The sequence below is a fragment of the Rattus norvegicus genome, chromosome 7, assembly GCF_021556685.1.
Source record: "Rattus norvegicus strain SHRSP/BbbUtx chromosome 7, alternate assembly SHRSP_T2T, whole genome shotgun sequence".
In the NCBI taxonomy this organism is placed as follows: Eukaryota; Metazoa; Chordata; class Mammalia; order Rodentia; family Muridae; genus Rattus; species Rattus norvegicus.
Window position 1 is genome coordinate 104,272,896 of NC_141540.1, and position 21,382 is coordinate 104,294,277.

Sequence of the window (21,382 nt, forward strand, 5' to 3'; positions counted from 1 at the left end):
CAGCCAAATCACAGGCAGGGAGGCACCTCAGCTCCATGTGCATCTGCTCTTGACACTCTTCTAATCACTTTTGTCAGCCTTTCTTAGCAAGAAGACGGTGATCCTTATTAGTTATGGGGAGTATCTGCTGCCAGAGTACATTTTAATCATATAGATTTTTAAGCTACGAGCTTCTTCCCAAACCTTCCAAAACAGATTGAGACTCTCAGATTCATGACTGCCAGGCCTGAGAAAGGCTATACATTTAGCAAATATGTTTAGGTGGGTGTATTAAACTTTTTTCATTCCGTTCTAACTTCTGGCACCTTCTCTTCCCAAAAATACATGAGTAGGCTAGTACTGCAGAATTATTTCTGCTCTGAGTCCCCATGAAATCACCATGTCAGCAGAACAAAAAGGAGAAATGGAGTTTCATTACACCCCTGTGTTACCTGAGTGGAAACCTGCATACTAGTGAAGTCTCATTGTCTTTGAGAGGTGACCAAGTAAGCGACAGTTGCAGTCAGAGTTCCATGTACCAAAATTTAAAGGATATTGAGGTTCTGGAAGAATTCACAACCCCCTATTCTCTGTTACAGAACAGATGGGAGAGGATTAAAGACCTTGACAACTTCTTGTGTTGGCATACAGCACAGAAGGCACCTGCTATTAGCAATCTAAGGGATGAATCAATGCCTTTTTCCCAGCTGGAAGCATTGAAGATTGAAGTTAATCTCTTCTCCCTCATGCTCTCATTTTTTAAAGTGTCATAACTTTTATCCATCGAATAGCTGAGGTTTTTGCAAGATGCTCTGTCTGATTTCTGCATTTTGAATCATACCATTCTCTGAGTCTTCCTGTTGGCCTTAAGGGTCCCCTAAACAGAATCAAATGGTAACACCCTTGAAGAACAGTATGTTTCCTCCCTTTTCCAGGGTCAGCCCAATCTATATCCTTTGCTTTGTGCCTCATATATATCCTTACAAACTGCTGAAAGCTCGGTTTGGAGCTGTTCCCAGCACATGCTGATATCAATCTGCACATTTGTAGTGTGCGCTTCTTTGGCCCTGCTAGAGGATTATTAACAAGAACAGAGTGTTTGGATGACTGCCTGGGAAGAGGGAACTTCATCCTCAATTCACCACATCAAACCCTGGTTAGTCATGCTATCCCCTAATGACACTCAGAAGTCAAGTTCTTAATTTTTCCCAATAGAAACCACCAACTACCTTCCTGTCAGGTAGGACTGTGAAACAAGGGAGTTTATTTTGGATGGTGGTCTTGGACAAATCTTTCCTGTCAAGGATATTTGGAATGTGATTTTTGCTTTGCTTCCTCCAGCCTATCCTCCTGAGCTATATTTGTTGACATCATCCTGTAAGCAGTGCCTCTTCACTGTGGGTTAGCACACAGCCTTGTGAGCCACTACTCTTTTTTTTTTTTGTATAATAACTGTTTATTATTTTCTGGCAACATTTAAACTACATGATACAAAGAGATAGAATACACTAAGTAGAAATTGGAAAAAGGTAGTGCCACCTGTAAATATTTTTGTTTGTGATGAGATTGACACAAAAATTAATATGAAATCATATTAGATTTATTTGTGAACCATAAATTTGATATTGACGTTCTGTAGTCTTTTTTTAAAAAGATTTATTTATTCATTATATATAAGTACACTGTAGCTGTCTTCAGACACATCAGAAGAGGACATCAGATCTCATTACAGATGGTTGTGAGCCACCATGTGATTGCTGGGATTTGAACTCAGGACCTCTGGAAGAGCAGTCAGTGCTTTTAACCACTGAGCCATCTCTCCAGCCTGACTTTCTGGAGTCTTAAAGTAATTAGCAAAATATTATATGCTATAAAACCATAACATTAATAGAATAGAAAAGTCATTGTTTGGTGAAATAATAATTATTAAAAATAATTCTGTCCATGGTGTTAACCCCAGTGATCAGTGAGTTAAGAAACAGAAGGATCAAAGTTCAAGGCTAGTTTTGTCTTCATAGTTCCAGGATAATCTTGGCTATACAGGGAGACCCTAGTCTTACTACAAACGAGCAAATAAGTAAAACAAAGGACAAGCAATGTCTCCCAGTTGCTATTTGTTGAAAAGAAAGAGAGGGATACAATGAACAGGGTCATCCACAATTCCTTTCTAATGGATAAGGGCCAGCTCTGGGTGGCCGTGTAGATATTATTTATGTCATATGTGATTTGTCACAAGCCAGCTTTCTGGAGCCAGGATAGTGAGAGAGGAGTGGGTTACTCAGATACTATATAACCGAATGTCCCCTATTAATGTACAACCAAACAACAAGCTTTTGAGGAAACACAAGTGTATGCTTCTTTGACTGAATACAGAGGTTCTGTGTTACGCTGCGAGGGGGACAGATCCAAATAGAGTGACCGGTGCCCACGTATATTAACGTTTCTTGTCATTTCAGTGTGTGTGTGTGTGTGTGTGTGTGTGTGTGTTAAGTCAAACTAATCATAAATTTTGGAGTTGTGAGTCATATTTACAAGTTTTTTTTTATTAACTTGAGTATTTCTTATATACATTTCGAGTGTTATTCCCTTTCCTGGTTTCCGGGCAAACATCCCCCTCCCCCCTCCCCTTCCTTATGGGTGTTCCCCTCCCAACCCTCCCCCCATTGCCGCCCTCCCCCCCACAGTCTAGTTCACTGGGGGTTCAGTCTTAGCAGGACCCAGGGCTTCCCCTTCCACTGGTGTGAGCCACTACTCTTACTTCGAAGAGCTCCATTTACATACTCACCTGCTGGCTTCTTATCTCTTTCCTGTAATAATCACAAAGGATGATTACACCCTAACCAGATCTCCTGGGATCCCTCTTTTTTGATATATGGCCATGCCCATTCCCCTGTGCTGTGAGCATTTTAACTGAGAACTTCCACTTAAAATATTGTCCAGAGGATGCCTCTAGCATAATGGCGCTATCTCTAGAAGCTTGTGGTTGTAACACACCCTGTCCTACCCCATCTCAATAAGTATGGATTGCCTAGCCTCTTATAATGTTCCCAGTCACCTTCTTACCTATAGAGAACTGGGCTGACATAGAAATTCATCTAGATCTATAGTCTTGTACAGCAATTTTTTCCCTCTTACATGGTTCTCTCATTCCCTCTCCTGCTTCTCATGCAAATACACATTAAATTAATCATATGTTCATCTTTTCCTATCTCTGACTCTGTTTCTAGGAAACCCAACCAAACATAACTTTATAATATCATTTAATTCTTTTCTCTCAAGAATCAAAGGTTCTTATTGCTAAGTAAAGACAGTAAATAATTACAATTTTATATACTAAGCATTTTGCTGACACGTATTAGATGCTCATTAAATGGTTGCTAAATTAAATAATAACCAGATACAACCATGAACTCACCCAAGTCATGTTCGGACCTGAGATCAGGTATTGGGCTTGTATGATAACAGTAAAATCTGAAAATGACCTGAAGATGAACCTTAAAAATCCAAGCACGCCTTCTAGAATGAGTATAAATAAGAAAATACTGATGATGGGTTATGGGAAACATCATGTCTAAAGTAAGTGAAGTGCAATGGCCATCTTAGTCTAAAACACATAATATGATTAGAATTGTATCAGAAAGTAACACAGAAACTACAAAGAAGCTACAGCCTTTGACTTGCTTTGAGACTTCATGAAAGTCTCAGTAGAGAGAAGATGCTTAGAAATTAAGAGAAAGTGTCATATCTGAATGAACAAGCAATGCCAAGTTACCAAAGCAAAGCCCAACGACAAGAAAACAGGGCCACAAGCCAGCCTAACTCATAGCAGAACTTTCTGGCTTCCATATTAGATCTTGTAGTTGTTCCTGGGAAGGAGATGAAGCCAGGCTATTCTGATGAAGAATGCCAATTGACTTCTCAGTTAGTGGATTACACTAAAAGGAACCTCCTTGTGGGCAAATTGGTTTCCTTCTCCAGAACACACCATGGGGCACATATCAACTCTCTGGGATAAGTGACAAGAGACACCATCTTCCCTTGGAAAAAGGAAATAGCATATGAATTCCCCAACCTGCTTCAGGAGTCAAATGAGTCACCTTCTCATTTGGAATTTATACTAACTCCTTCTGTTGGTGTGGACCATACTTAGCCATACCCTTGAGCCCCAGCTCATCTGGAGTTTTCAGTCACCACAGAACCCTGACTTACTTTATTCAAAATTAACATTAGTTGATTCTTTTCTGAATTGATGAGCTCATATAAATTCCTAACCTTGTGATTTTTATATCCCACTAATTTGCCTTCATTAAAATTTCTTTTCTTTTACTGCTTAGTTCTCTCACATTCTTCCTCTTCTCCATTCCTCATTCTTTCTCTGTCTTTCTGTCTTTCTGACTTGCTGTCTCTTGTCTTTGTCTCCCTCTGTCCTCCCCTCTTCCTCTCTTCCTCTTCTTACTTGCTCATTAGACTTTGAATAAAATAAGGAGTTGTAAATTACTTTTAATTGAAATCAATGTACTGGAAGCTTTACACATAATATATTTTCTGTGTTTATTTTATAAGTAAAATAAAAACGGAAAAAGTTGCAGATATGTGGGAATAGAGCAGAGCCAGGAAAATATTCTCCATTTTTTCAATGGTATGTTGTGAAATATCACTTCCTTGAAAGTAGAGAAAAAGGTCAGTAAAGATTCAGAGCTTGATTATAGTGACGTGTAATGACATATATCATGAAAGTGGATATGAAAATGTTGTGATGAAATCTATCACATTGCATGCTACCTTAAAAATAATTTTAAAAGATTCAAGGACTTGATGACTAGCACTGAAGCCCTTTTGAAAAGACCCAGGGAAACCCATTACTCTAGAAGCTCACTACAGCTTCCTACATTATATGTATAAATGCATTTAAATAGAATTACCTTAAAATGACACAGACAATGGACCAGTAACTAGGCAACTTATGACACCAAGTGAAATTTTCTGTGTCAACAATGGGTTAGATCTCACTGAGACAGTGACAAAATGGGTCCCCTCCAAACATCAGAGACTATTTTTTTAAGAATAGCGCATAGCCACTCTACATAGTAACACATGGTTACCCTATATAACCTGAGATAAGGTCCTACTGCAAAGACACAACTTACTCATGACATTACATATAAACAAATCAAGCTGGTAGCCAGCTAAAAAATGTCACCCCTGTGGGCTAGCATTTGTAGTACTGGAAGGCACTTTGAGTGCTATTAGGAGAAAAGTAGTCATTATTTATGAGCACAAAACTCTTCAACCTGTAACAGTGACCTGCCTACAAAGTATAGTGATGCAATAGTGGCACAGATGTTATGAGAGCAACAAACCATTTTTTAAAATTGGATTAAGGTCAAACTCATGACATAGAGCCCACAAATGATAAGATAGCCAAAACCTGAGACTAGATAGTTCATAGGCCTAGAAGAAAACCTATTATCATTATTCTGCTATAGGAACATAGAAATGAAATGACTCCTTATGACATATTGCTATACACATAGATCAGAACATCACTCAGCTCTTATGAGAGAAAGTTTTTCTTGTAGTATATGGTAATTAATAAACAGATCTACAACTGGACAATGTGCAGACAGTGAAAATCTTCAGAGCACTTAGCTGTAAATGAGAAGTCTTTATCAAAACCCTCATATCAAGGCTCAGGAATCTATACAGAAGAGAAAGGGGAAAGATTGTAAGAACCAGATAAAATGGATGACTCCAAGGAAACTATGTTTTAGACACAACAGGACTGACATACATATGAACTCAGAGGTTGAGTTTATCTAACATCATGTACAAGACATGCAATAAGAACAAACCAAATAAAATCCCAGCACTGAAAAGGGGATGTGAATATAGAATCCCACATCTAACCAAAAATCAATTTGTAATTGTATCTGCTGAGAAAGAAAGAAAATCAGTTTTCTCTGTTTGAGTATCACTGGTTATAACAACCACACTATAGGGCATGGGCCTTGCTAAGGATTATTTGATCAAAGACAAAAAAGACTCCATGGATGGTGTGTGTATGTGTGTGTGTGTGTGTGTGTGTGTGTGTGTGTGTGTGTTGTGTGTGTATGTGTGTGTGTTTGTGTGTGTGAGAGTGTGTGTGTATGTGTGTGTGTTGTGTGTGTATTTGTGTGTGTGTGTATGTGTGTGTGGTGTCTGTCTGTCTGTCTGTAAAGGGGGAGGCCCCTCCTAGTTACCAACCAACCCTGGCATATCAAATCACTGCAGGATGAGGTACACCTTCTTGCCCTGAGGCCAGATGAGGCAGAGCAGTTAGGGGAGCAGGATTTATAGGTAGGCACAGATTCAGGGACATCTCCCATTCTAGTTGTTGTGGGATCCACATAAATATCATCCTGAGTGTAGTAACTCAGACCAAAGGACATGCATGGTATGTACTTACATGTAAGTGGACATTAGTCATAAAATACAGGATAGTTCTGTGGTTTTTCATTGTTATGCTTGCTTGGCTTCATTTTTCTAAAGAGCACATGTAAAATTTTCTACATAATTGTAATATTGGCTTTTAATATTTGCATATATAATATATTGGACAAATTATCATTCACAGCTAATATTTCAATACTTATTTGTGAGATTCTTCGGTGTTGACACAGATACATAATCCATTATGTATATACATAATTTTTTCTTGTTCTGCTATCCACTGGGTCATAACTCTTGTCATAAAATACTACTTCAGTGAGTGCAGTCATCTGCCTTATTGTTTGAAAGGTGTCCGGGGCAGTCACTTTGACTAATCTAACATATCATATATTGACACACACCATATATATATGGTGTGTGTGTGTGTGTGTGTGTGTGTGTGTGTGTGTGTGTGTGTGTTTGTATCTTTGAATATGTTTCTAAGCCAGTAAGGAACTGATTTTTAAAACCCATTGTCTCCCCTTCTAATTACGTTTCAAATCAACAATCACCTCTACCTTGCAGTTGTGCTGAGTCAACTAAGTATTAGTTATTTAGATTGACCAAGAAATAAGAATATTGATAACCACTTGGTTCCTGTAAAAATGCAATAGATACAGATTAGTTATTATGGAGTGTCAGCTGAGATCAAAAGGGTTTCTTTGTTATTGGTGGTAGTGATGGTGGTTATTTGTTCTTTACTCATGGAACCACGTTTTAATCTACAATGGCCTGAATTTTGACCTACATTTCTGTGTTAACAAAGCTGGGAACATAAAAAGAAAGCATCAAAGATTGGATGAGGTGTCCTATGAAGGCTACCATCACTCATTTTAATTTCCATGAAAAGGCTGATTTCCTTTGAGCCCAACATAATTCCTTGTAAGGTCCATGGGCCTGAACAAATGTGCGTGAGCATACCACTGCAATCATCCATCTGGCAAAAAAGAAGATGAGGAGCAAGTGAAATTAGACTATGCCTCTCTGGTTTCCCCTAAGAGCTGCCAATGAATGAGAGCATCAGCTGCACCATATTGGGTGAGTCAAGCCTCTTATCCTTAACTTAACACTCTACATGCAGGCTGCAAGGCACATCCTGTGAATAGGAATGACTCAGCCTTAACAGGTGTCCATTGGTCTTGCCAACCAACCGCCTGTTGCAATAGACTGCAGCAGCAAGCACATTCTCAGTGGCACACAAAGATTGATAAATAGCAGGCTTGTGCCTCCTTGAATAGGGAAGAGGTTGGGCTGGAGGCAGGTGCAGAGACTAGACACAAATGCATAAATACACCCTGTCAAGCCTAGGAGGATGTCCTGGCAACTGACATATCAGTAGCCTTTTGGTATCCATTTGGTAGTTCTCTTTGATAAGATATCTGAGTCATTAGGTCCTGTCGGTGAAACTAGTTACAAAAACACATTATGAATATTCCAGGTTTAACTTTTCAAGAAGTTTTCAAATAGAGAAGACTGTATTTGTTACGTTATGGGCAAAATTTTATGACACGTAAGTGTTGGGGTTGAATACACCATATAGATAAGGCAAAGCTTAGGGCATGGATTCTCAAAGCCACATCATTTGTTAAAGAAGAATCAGTGCAGAATCCAGGTCCATAACTTCCCTTCAGTATGCTTTTAGTGGTATTCTTTACTGCTAAAATATGGACGAATATGAATGCCATACTCCTTTTTATAGACTCATGACTGAAATGCTGAATTACCTGGTCCTGAAATAGAATTAGAAGAGTCTTTGAATCTGGTGTCTCTTTTTTTTTTTTTTTTTTTTTTTTTATTAACTTGAGTATTTCTTATATACATTTCGAGTGTTATTCCCTTTCCCGGTTTCCGGGCAAACATTCCCCTCCCCCCTCCCCTTCCTTATGGGTGTTCCCCTCCCAACCCTCCCACCATTGCCGCCCTCCCCCCATAGACTAGTTCACTGGGGGTTCAGTCTTAGCAGGACCCAGGGCTTCCCCTTCCACTGGTGCTCTTACTAGGATATTCATTGCTACCTATGGGGTCAGAGTCCAGGGTCAGTCCATGTATAGTCTTTAGGTAGTGGCTTAGTCCCTGGAAGCTCTGGTTGCTTGGCATTGTTGTACTTTTGGGGTCTCGAGCCCCTTCAAGCTCTTCCAGTTCTTTCTCTGATTCCTTCAATAGGGGACCTATTCTCAGTTCAGTGGTTTGCTGCTGGCATTCGCCTCTGTATTTGCTGTATTCTGGCTGTGTCTCTCAGGAGCGATCTACATCCGGCTCCTGTCGGTCTGCACTTCTTTGCTTCATCCATCTAGTCCAATTGGGTGGCTGTATATGTATGGGCCAAATGTGGGACAGGCTCTGAATGGGTGTTCCTTCAGTCTCTGTTTTAATCTTTGCCTCTCCCTTCCCTGCCAAGGGTATTCTTTTTCCTCATTTAAAGAAGGAGTGAAGCATTCACATTTTGATCATCCGTCTTGAGTTTCGTTTGTTCTAGGGATCTAGGGTAATTCAAGCATTTGGGCTAATAGCCACTTATCAATGAGTGCATACCATGTATGTCTTTCTGTGATTGGGTTAGTTCACTCAGGATGATATTTTCCAGTTCCAACCATTTGCCTACGAATTTCATAAACTCGTTGTTTTTGATAGCTGAGTAGTATTCCATTGTGTAGATGTACCACATTTTCTGTATCCATTCCTCTGTTGAAGGGCATCTGGGTTCTTTCCATTTTCTGGCTATTATAAATAAGGCTGCGATGAACATAGTGGAGCACGTGTCTCTTTTATATGTTGAGGCATCTTTTGGGTATATGCCCAAGAGAGGTATAGCTGGATCCTCAGGCAGTTCAATGTCCAATTTTCTGAGGAACCTCCAGACTGATTTCCAGAATGGTTTTACCAGTCTGCAATCCCACCAACAATGGAGGAGTGTTCCTCTTTCTCCACAACCTCGCCAGCATCTGCTGTCACCTGAGTTTTTGATCTTAGCCATTCTCACTGGTGTGAGGTGAAATCTCAGGGTTGTTTTGATTTGCATTTCCCTTATGACTAAAGATGTTGAACATTTCTTTAGGTGTTTCTCAGCCATTCGGCATTCCTCAGCTGTGAATTCTTTGTTTAGCTCTGAACCCCATTTTTTAATAGGGTTATTTGTTTCCCTGCGGTCTAACTTCTTGAGTTCTTTGTATATTTTGGATATAAGGCCTCTATCTGTTGTAGGGTTGGTAAAGATCTTTTCCCAATCTGTTGGTTGCCGTTTTGTCCTAACCACAGTGTCCTTTGCCTTACAGAAGCTTTGCAGTTTTATGAGATCCCATTTGTCAATTCTTGATCTTAGAGCATAAGCCATTGGTGTTTTGTTCAGGAAATTTTTTCCAGTGCCCATGTGTTCCAGATGCTTCCCTAGTTTTTCTTCTATTAGTTTGAGTGTGTCTGGTTTGATGTGGAGGTCCTTGATCCACTTCGACTTAAGCTTTGTACAGGGTGATAAGCATGGATCGATCTGCATTCTTCTACATGTTGCCCTCCAGTTGAACCACCACCATTTGCTGAAAATGCTATCTTTTTTCCATTGGATGGTTTTGGATCCTTTGTCAAAAATCAAGTGACCATAGGTGTGTGGGTTCATTTCTGGGTCTTCAATTCTATTCCATTGGTCTATCTGTCTGTCTCTGTACCAATACCATGCAGTTTTTATCACTATTGCTCTGTAATACTGCTTGAGTTCAGGGATAGTGATTCCCCCTGAAGTCCTTTTATTGTTGAGGATAGCTTTAGCTATCCTGGGTTTTTTGTTATTCCAGATGAATTTGCAAATTGTTCTGTCTAACTCTTTGAAGAATTGGATTGGTATTTTGATGGGGATTGCATTGAATCTGTAGATTGCTTTTGGTAAAATGGCCATTTTTACTATATTAATCCTGCCAATCCATGAGCATGGGAGATCTTTCCATCTTCTGAGGTCTTCTTCAATTTCTTTCTTCAGTGTCTTGAAGTTCTTCTTGTACAGATCTTTTACTTGCTTGGTTAAAGTCACACCGAGGTACTTTATATTATTTGGGTCTATTATGAAGGGTGTCGTTTCCCTAATTTCTTTCTCGGCTTGTTTCTCTTTTGTATAGAGGAAGGCAACTGATTTATTTGAGTTAATTTTATACCCAGCCACTTTGCTGAAGTTGTTTATCAGCTTTAGTAGTTCTCTGGTGGAACTTTTGGGATCACTTAAATATACTATCATATCATCTGCAAATAGTGATATTTTGACCTCTTCTTTTCCGATCTGTATCCCTTTGATCTCCTTTTGTTGTCTGATTGCTCTGGCTAGAACTTCAAGAACTATATTGAATAAGTAGGGAGAGAGTGGGCAGCCTTGTCTAGTCCCTGATTTTAGTGGGATTGCTTCAAGTTTCTCTCCATTTAGTTTAATGTTAGCAACTGGTTTGCTGTATATGGCTTTTACTATGTTTAGGTATGGGCCTTGAATTCCTATTCTTTCCAGGACTTTTATCATGAAGGGGTGTTGAATTTTGTCAAATGCTTTCTCAGCATCTAATGAAATGATCATGTGGTTCTGTTCTTTCAGTTTGTTTATATAATGGATCACGTTGATGGTTTTCCGTATATTAAACCATCCCTGCATGCCTGGGATGAAGCCTACTTGATCATGGTGGATGATTGTTTTGATGTGCTCTTGAATTCGGTTTGCCAGAATTTTATTGAGTATTTTTGCGTCGATATTCATAAGGGAAATTGGTCTGAAGTTCTCTTTCTTTGTTGTGTCTTTGTGTGGTTTAGGTATAAGAGTAATTGTAGATTCGTAGAAGGAATTCGGTAGGGCTCCATCTGTTTCAATTTTGTGGAATAGTTTGGATAAAATTGGTATGAGGTCTTCTATGAAGGTTTGATAGAATTCTGCACTAAACCCATCTGGACCTGGGCTCTTTTTGGTTGGGAGACCTTTAATGACTGCTTCTATTTCCTTAGGAGTTATGGGGTTGTTTAACTGGTTTATCTGTTCCTGATTTAACTTTGATACCTGGTATCTGTCTAGGAAATTGTCCATTTCCTGAAGATTTTCAAATTTTGTTGAATATAGGTTTTTATAGTAAGATCTGATGATTTTTTGAATTTCCTCTGAATCTGTAGTTATGTCTCCCTTTTCATTTCTGATTTTGTTAATTTGGACGCACTCTCTGTGTCCTCTCGTTAGTCTGGCTAAGGGTTTATCTATCTTGTTGATTTTCTCAAAGAACCAACTTTTGGTCCTGTTGATTCTTTCTATGGTCCTTTTTGTTTCTACTTGGTTGATTTCAGCTCTGAGTTTGATTATTTCCTGCCTTCTACTCCTCCTGGGTGTATTTGCTTCTTTTTGTTCTAGAGCTTTTAGGTGTGCTGTCAAGCTGCTGACATATGCTCTTTCCTGTTTCTTTCTGCAGGCACTCAGCGCTATGAGTTTTCCTCTTAGCACAGCTTTCATTGTGTCCCATAAGTTTGAGTATGTTGTATCTTCATTTTCATTAAATTCTAAAAAGTTTTTAATTTCTTTCTTTATTTCTTCCTTGACCAGGTTATCATTGAGTAGAGCATTGTTCAATTTCCACGTATATGTGGGCATTCTTCCCTTATTGTTATTGAAGACCAGTTTTAGGCCGTGGTGGTCCGATAGCACGCATGGGATTATTTCTATCTTTCTGTACCTGTTGAGGCCCGTTTTTTGACCAATTATATGGTCAATTTTGGAGAAAGTACCATGAGGAGCTGAGAAGAAGGTATATCCTTTTGCTTTAGGATAGAATGTTCTATAAATATCCGTTAAGTCCATTTGGCTCATGACTTCTCTTAGTCTGTCGACATCACTGTTTAATTTCTGTTTCCATGATCTGTCCATTGATGAGAGTGGGGTGTTGAAATCTCCCACTATTATTGTGTGAGGTGCAATGTGTGTTTTGAGCTTTAGTAAGGTTTCTTTTACGTATGTAGGTGCCCTTGTATTTGGGGCATAGATATTTAGGATTGAGGGTTCATCTTGGTGGATTTTTCCTTTGATGAATATGAAGTGTCCTTCCTTATCTTTTTTGATGACTTTTAGTTGGAAATTGATTTTATTTGATATTAGAATGGCTACTCCAGCTTGCTTCTTCTGACCATTTGCTTGGAAAGTTGTTTTCCAGCCTTTCACTCTGAGGTAGTGTCTGTCTTTGTCTCTGAGGTGTGTTTCCTGTAGGCAGCAGAATGCAGGGTCCTCGTTGCGTATCCAGTTTGTTAATCTATGTCTTTTTATTGGGGAGTTGAGGCCATTGATATTGAGAGATATTAAGGAATAGTGATTATTGTTTCCCTTTATATTCATATTTGGATGTGAGGTTATGTTTGTGTGCTTTCATTCTCTTTGTTTTGTTGCCAAGACGATTAGTTTCTTGCTTCTTCTAGGGTATAGCTTGCCTCCTTATGTTGGGCTTTACCATTTATTATCCTTTGTAGTGCTGGATTTGTAGAAAGATATTGTGTAAATTTGGTTTTGTCATGGAATATCTTGGTTTCTCCATCAATGTTAATTGAGAGTTTTGCTGGATACAGTAACCTGGGCTGGCATTTGTGTTCTCTTAGGGTCTGTATGACATCAGTCCAGGATCTTCTGGCCTTCATAGTTTCTGGCGAGAAGTCTGGTGTGATTCTGATAGGTCTCCCTTTATATGTTACTTGACCTTTTTCCCTTACTGCTTTTAATATTCTTTCTTTATTTTGTGCGTTTGGTGTTTTGACAATTATGTGACGGGAGGTGTTTCTTTTCTGGTCCAATCTATTTGGAGTTCTGTAGGCTTCTTGTATGCCTATGGGTATCTCTTTTTTTAGGTTAGGGAAGTTTTCTTCTATGATTTTGTTGAAGATATTTACTGGTCCTTTGAGCTGGGAGTCTTCACTCTCTTCTATACCTATTATCCTTAGGTTTGATCTTCTCATTGAGTCCTGGATTTCCTGTATGTTTTGGACCAGTAGCTTTTTCCGCTTTACATTATCTTTGACAGTTGAGTCAATGATTTCTATGGAATCTTCTGCTCCTGAGATTCTCTCTTCCATCTCTTGTATTCTGTTGGTGAAGCTTGTATCTACAGCTCCTTGTCTCTTCTTTTGGTTTTCTATATCCAGGGTTGTTTCCATGTGTTCTTTCTTGATTGCTTCTATTTCCATTTTTAATTCCTTCATCTGTTTGATTGTGTTTTCCTGGAATTCTTTCAGGGATTTTTGCCATTCCTCTCTGTAGGCCTCTACTTGTTTATTAATGATTTCCTGTGTTTCCCTAAGTGTGTTCATGTCTTTCTTGAAGTCCTCCAGCATCATGATCAAATATGATTTTGAAACTAGATCTTGCTTTTCTGGTGTGTTTGGATATTCCATATTTGTTTTGGCGGGAGAATTGGGCTCCAATGATGGCATGCAGTCTTGGTTTCTGTTGCTTGGGTTCCTGCGCTTGCCTCTCGCCATCAGATTATCTCTAGTGTTACTTTGTTCTGCTATTTCTGACAGTGGCTAGACTGACCTATAAGCCTGTGTGTCAGGAGTGCTGTAGACCTGTTTTCCTCTCTTTCAGTCAGTTATGGGGACAGTGTGTTCTGCTTTCCGGCGTGTAGTTTTTCCTCTCTACAGGTCTTCAGCTGTTCCTGTGGACCTGTGTCTTGAGTTCACCAGGCAGCTTTCTTGCAGCAGAAAATTTGGTCTTACCTGTGGTCCCGAGGCTCAGGTTCGCTCGTGGGGTGCTGCCCAGGGGCTCTCTGCAGCGGCAGCAACCAGGAAGACCTGTGCCGCCCCTTCCGGGAGCTTCAGTGCCGAATCTGGTGTCTCTTGCCTTGCCTTTTTTGACTTTATCTTCCCACCTTAAAGTTTAAAGTGTTTGTCCTTAACAGTGCAGTCAAGAAGAAAAAGTGATGCAGAAAAGTACTTCGTTATCGTGTGTGTGTGTGTGTGTGTGTGTGTGTGTGTGTGTGTGTGTGTTGTCCTGGAAGTTATACACAGCCCCTCTTCCATAGCACATATTCACGCAGTCACATTTATCCATAGAACACACTTAGAATTTGCTTATCTGCACAGATAATGTTGGGGACTTTTATAATGGGTAGAATTTCAAACACTGAATTTCAGTAGATAACAAGTAGTGGTAGCATCAATCAATGTCTGTGCGGTATCTGTGAAATAAAATAGAAAATAAAACTCTACAAAACACAAATAAGAAATAGATCATATTAAGAATTTTAAGAGCCAGAAAAAAAGTTTATTTTGCCTGAGTACTTTTAAGGGATGATACTATGAAATGAACCATATATATATTTTTTTTATTGGATATTTTATTTATTTACATTTCAAATGCTATCCCCTTTCCCAGTTTTCCTCCACAGACCTCCTATCCCATCCTCCCCACCCCTGCATCTATAAGGGTGCTCCCCAACACCCACTCGCTTCTGCTTCCCCATCCTGGCATTCCCCTACACTGGGCCATCGAGCCTTCCCAGGATCAAGGGCCTCTTCTCCCATTGATGTCCTAACATTCAAAAGCCCAGTAAGAAGTTATTATTTTCACAAAATTATATAAATTAAAAAGCTAAGATATAAGAAAGTTGAGTTCATTGCCCAATTTCTCCCATAGAAGCAATACAGAGTTGTGACTCATATCAAAATCAGCAGACCCCTAATTCTCCAGTGATTAACTATGTTTTCATTAGATATTTTAGTGTCCATTTTAGTCTTTCCTTGTTGAGACTCAATGTGAAATCTGTTTTACAGATCTTACAAGAGATGAAGAGACATGCTTGCCTCACACAAATGAGTGGCCAAAAGGAGGCTTTCCCCAATTGCTTACCATTACATGATAGAATGTATAGATTCGTTCATTAACAACCTGAACATTGATTTACAAAATAAGCACAATACTTGAGAAAAAGAACAGTACAGTGCCTATACATGTCCTCTGCTGGTCATTTCTCAGTGCGGTGATAGCTTTTACCACCGTCATTGAGTTTGAACAGAGCTCAATGGACAAATCAATATGCTGCTGACAAGCCTGAAGCCATCATTTGCTCTTCATTTGATTGATTATCCAATGATGAAACCATGAAGGGTCTGTCTTATCGACCCTATAGAATCAGGTTAAAGGGGATTCTCTGAGATCACCTGAGCATTTTAGCCTCATGCAAAGCACACTTAACTGCACGAGGAGAACATAAGCATCTGCAGCTTAGGGATGCAAAGAAATCTGAGCATTTTCATAAGTCTGCAAGAAGACCTTCAACTCAACATCAACATGACTAGGGCATCTAAGTGATTTTCATATTTTAAAACTGGAGAAGTGTGGCTTTGACAGCATTTCTGCCCTTGATGGTAGTCATAAATATAAAAATATGAGAGATATTGAAAACACAGACAAAATCTAGATTTATTATTTTGTGACTGAGAGTAAATGCTCTTGCTTTTGACATTGGGGCACCTCTCCATAAGTCAGTTCACATCTGTGTTCATGCTTGCTTAAGAGGTGGTTAAAAGACAGTATGATTCCCAGTGAAACTAGAACACATTACAAAGCTATTGTTTTGAAAGTAGAAAGAATAAGAAATTCCCTCACAATAACTGGATCTTGATTTGTATATTGCACTTCATGTAACATTTTTGGTTATTATATAACACAGGTCATAACTTCATACAAACATGGAATTTCAGAAGCATTGCCCAGTCTCTCCTATGTTGTAGAAGTTAATATTGTTTCTAAAGGTCTTGCCAGACCTAGAATAGAGTCTTTGTTTTGGATGAATTAGGAAAGGTAACTGAACAAAGAAATTTCATTTTTAAGCCAGAGACATTCATAACCGCTACAAAACATAAAGGACTGAATGATATACATATAAAGGAAACAAGATGTTAAATATACTTGAGATATTAAATATACTCAAATGGTTTACCATTTTAAAATATTTAAAAGTTACATGTAGGATAGTTTGGTGCATGAGTATGGCCATAAGTGAGAACATACTACAGAACATTTAGCAGATGAAATGTTTTAAAATTGGATATTTGTAACATAGCTCACAGCTATGTAATGTACCAATTATACATTAATCTATGCATTTTGTTAGAGCACTAAGAAACCCTAGATAGCCATTTCCTAACTGTTAGCCTTTTCCTAACAGTGTTCTGTGTATTCACTTTAATTCAGCAAGTCCTATTCTATTAACCCACTGTTATATGTTAGGACTTACCCTACATAGCTGAGATTTAATCCCTGACTTTAAGAAGCTTCTATAATGTTATCAACTATAGCTAAAGTTTAAAATAACAATGCTAAAGTCTTATTCTGACTTTAGAGGCTTATTCCTATAGTTGCAGCTACTCAGGATGGGAGGTAGTAAGAACACTTAATTTAATTCTCAGAAACACAAGGAGAGCTCCTCTCTCAGAAACTATTAAGTGATATGTTCTTTATTACTAAAATATTGTATATTCATCACAATGGTAATATAAAATGAAGACACTTATAATAAATGCACAAACACACACAGTCTCACCACTACTGATATTTGTAGTAATGAGACTGTCATGTATGCAGTAGAACCTTGTATATAGGAGACTATTTAATAAAGCCCCCATTTAAAACTAAATGCCAGCATCATTCTTGTTTAGCTCAACAATAGAAAAGTGTCTACATATTTACAAACATTCCAAAGGATCCTAAATCATCTTGCTTAAGAACTACTAGGTATAAATATATCAACTACACCTTTTCCTTAAAATAACACCAAGTGGTTACTCCTGTCTTAAAATCACAATTTACAGGCAAGGGATGGGGAATTTCATACTCAAAAGGGCTAAATAACAAATAGCTAAAGGTGGTTCCTTCAGAAATTAAATGGAAGAACAGTTATTTTAATATAGCCATTACTGCCTTTAAATATCTCTCTTCTTCTCTTTCCTCCTCTCTGCCAACTTCCTTCATCCTCTCCGCCTCTGATTTCCTCTCTCTCTTCACTTTTGGAAGAATGAAATGGTAAACTTACTGTCACAAGTCTGTTTTTGCCGGTTTTCACTGTGCCCTTGTGGATATTTTCCACTGGAAACTAGTCTAGAGCATGGCTTCAGTAGTCACATGATGTTCATGGAGGGGGTCTCCCTTATTAACATATCTGGTTCTTCATTGCTGAGTCTTCATATCATTTCTCATTTTCAAATACTCAGACTATACATCAGAGTGTATTCTATGTTTTACTGTGCATACTCAATCTTTCTGAATGCTCAATTAATTAATACTTCATCCAAGAAATTAATACCCCAAATGTACCATTTCTGATAGGGAAGAGTGAAGATATCAATGCATCTACCAGGAAAAATATCCATTATAAACTAGAATAATCCCACAAAATTGGCATGTATTTTTATCCAAATTTCAGAAACCTTTCCAAAATTAGCACAGATCGGTGAGATTTCTTTTCTGTGCTTACATTTGTTTTCTTTCCAAAGAAAAGATGAAAATTCTTATCAAACTTCCTCTAAGATGTAGGGAAATTCTATCCAAATAAGGAAGATGGGAATCTAAAAATATAATTTAAAATCTCCAGCCCAGAGTAGATCTTATAAATTAAGCACCAATTTCTCTCCAAAAAAGGTGCACTTTTTTTTTCATTTAGGTTGGACTAAATTTATGTATTGTTTATGCTTTTACGTCTCCCTTGTTTGCCAAGGCAGAACATATTTCTGCTTTTTGTAGCTATTTATTATAGTTAATAATGTTTGATTACTCTAGGCTAGATATCATGCCAAATTCTGAGAATACAAATGCCCTAGTAAGATTCCATTTCTGTGTTCTAATATCAGTATACCCATCCCTTTTCTAACCAGTTGCCTGTCTTTCTTGGGGATCAGACACAATCACCTTCATCCTTGCATCCCATGAGTCTTCTATGATTTCTAATATATGATAGGACTCATGATTGCATGTACTGAATAAATGGGGCAGTGGTGCTTAAAGAACGACATGGGATACTACATGGATATTGACTACATCGTGCTCTAAGAGTCCTTTACTAGAGGACTAGTAGAGAGTATAATTTATCCAAGAATGAGATGGTCAATGCCATAGGAACTTGCTGATAGTAGGGGCTACGAGGTTATTCTTCTGAGAAGTTAGACCATACAGACCAGAGAGGTCATGCAGAAGAATCCCACAATCTAAAAGCTTGGACTAGGGAATGTAATGTAGGAGTGCAAATGCTAGATAGCCTCCATCCTGCTCAACAAATACAGTCTAGAAAGTTTGGAGCATTCAAGTGTGAGTATGGGTAAGGGAGACACAGAGACAGACAGATAAAGACGAAGACAGACAGAGAGACAGAGATTGAGTAGTATCTGAAAAGTCTAGGAATTTGGTGTCATTGAGAGAAAGGATGTAAACAGAAAACAATGGAACAGATGTTCTTATGTGTGAAAAACATAACCGTGTTCATGTTATGCTGTGGTAGTGATGTTAAACCTGGCTATCTTTCCTCCAAGAATGTAAGGAACTTGAGGGGCAGCTCTTTGTAATTAATTCCTATATTGACTAAGGGTCTTTCTCAGTGTCTGATGGAAAGCAGGTCCTTATTTAATGGTAAAGGTATTGAGTTTCTGGACAGGCTCCATTTATTCACAGGAAGATTCTACAGGTTAGAGAAAAAGCTTCCTTTCTTACTCTGGATACTTTTGAGAACAATCATCTCAGACTTCTAAAGAAAGACATTTTCAGAGCGAAACCAAGGGAGAATTAATATTGATTTGCAAGAGCCAGTTGTTAAATACAAAAGAAGAAAAAGGGGAGGGGGAGTGAGAGGAGGAGGAAGAGGAAGAGGAGGAGGAGGAGGATGAGAAAGAGGAGGAGGGGGAAGAGGGAGAAGAGGAGGAAGAGGAGGAAGAGGATAAGGAGGATGAGGAGGAGGGGGAGGAGGAGGAAGAGGGTGAGAGAGCAAGGTCCAATTGTCCAGGCATGGCAAGTTTAAATTGGGCAACAAGAAGGCATCAATAACACAGAAGTTGTCAAACACTCCAAATAAGAGCACCCATTTGCCTCACAGGTTACCCATATCACCACTGCCAACTTCTGAGGACCCAAACACCAGAGGAAGTTTGTAAACGACCTGCTAGGTTCAGTTCCTTTGTACCTGCAACTAAAAACTCTGATACGGATACTGACTGACAGTTCAGTGAAACAGAAAAGAAAGAAAATTATGTTTATAATAGGATTTAGTATTATACACAGGTGTATATTATGGTATCTGTCAGTGTAGAAAACATAAGAAAGGACCATGAATCTCTTCTAAGGATATGTCCTTAGGATAGGTTTTAGGTATGTAGGATGCATAATCAGCCTGAATAACTACAGTTGACTGGCTAACAGTGTAAGTAATAAACCAATACTGAACTCAAACAATCCTGGAACGTGTAGTTGGTTACCATATGTAATCATGAGATATTATTATTTTGAATCTAAGGTCTCACACTTTTGAAAGGTAATATAATTTGAGCATGGTAGAAAGGGAAACATGTGTGTCAAAAACTCGACTAGGAACTATGGCAGCTCTCTGTAAGCGAAGACATTAACTCTTCATCAGGGAAACACATGTTCCCTAAGACTGAGACTACAGAAGCCTCAGGAACTTCAGTCCATGTAGTTACCAAATAAATCTACAACAAACTACAAAAACATTTTCCCTTTATGGGTTAATTTATGATTAGAGATTTGGCTGTATATAATCAATATTGCTATCAGGTAAATATATTCAGTGGTATTGCTATATAACCAATATCTTGTGAAGAATTCTGATTCAGACTAAAATCTATCCTGCCTTAAATCATATATATGTTTCAGATCATTTATCTCTATCTCCCAGGCTGACTTTTCACATCCAGAAATGATCTAAATATGCTTCGTGGGATTCAAAATCAGCATCAGCTCCTCTTAGCAAAAATCGCTTTCATCTCTCCAAGAGCTGCTTCTGTGGAATGTGTGGTCATTCTTTGCTAGAAGGCATTTGGGGAAGCCACATCAGCCTAAATTCTCATGAGAATTCCTCTTGCCTGTCAGATACTTTATCTTCAAAGAATGGCACTTGACTGTTACGGGATCCCTCCATCCTCCATGACAAAATGAGAAAGTATACATTGGTGTTTCAACTGCTTCAGTTATTGAGGTGACATTTTGTACCATGTGATGGGATAGGAATGTCATCATGTTTCATCTGTATTTGTGAAATAAAATGTGCAACCCTCATTTTCACTGAAAAGACAGCAGCCCAAATTTCTGCCCTCTCACTCAAAGAGGGAAAACATTCTGACTTAAATTTCTTGAGGGGATGGTGACTGAACATTTTAAAGATGGATATTGTTATGGTTGTTGGATGGATTTGTTTATAGTTTAGCAACATTTGATCTCTATCTCCAGGAGATGGTGGTAGCCATTAACCAGATAGTTTTCCTACTAGGTCATTATAAAACAGATCAGATTAGAGACTTGTACTCTATACATTATTGGTCAAATTCCTCTCATTTCCAAACATAGCCAAAACATAAGAACAGCAATTATCAAGGTGTTCTAGGGAGACAATTTTCCCATAGGTACCTTAAACCATCACTAGAACAAAGGGCAAAAAGTAAAGTTAAGCACCTAAGACTTATTGCCACTAAGAACTTACTTTCCCTTCTGTTGATGTACCAGGCATTGCACTGAGTATTTTACCCATTCATTTATTTAGATTTGGTTATCTATTCTGTGAGCATGGGTATTTTTGCTTACATATATTTTGTGTACCACATGCATGCCTGGTGTTCACGGAAAGCAGAAAGGACATGGAATTTACTGAAACTGGAGTTATAAGTGGTTGGAAGCCACCCATGTAGGTACAAGGAACCAGGTCACCTATTTAAGTGTGAGAGCAGTCATGCTCAA

General features: G+C 38.6%; 1 non-coding gene across 2 annotated transcripts in view; it reads left to right on the plus strand.

The window, feature by feature from the left end:
* Positions 1-20,720, plus strand: part of Rgs22l (regulator of G-protein signalling 22 like) — a 139,148-nt gene extending 118,428 nt beyond the window's left edge. For both annotated transcript variants that reach the window (XR_015625629.1, XR_015625630.1), the window contains one exon: positions 20,328-20,720. This is a non-coding gene — a transcript (regulator of G-protein signalling 22 like). The remainder of the gene's footprint in view (positions 1-20,327) is intronic.
* Positions 20,721-21,382: the final 662 nt, after the last annotated feature.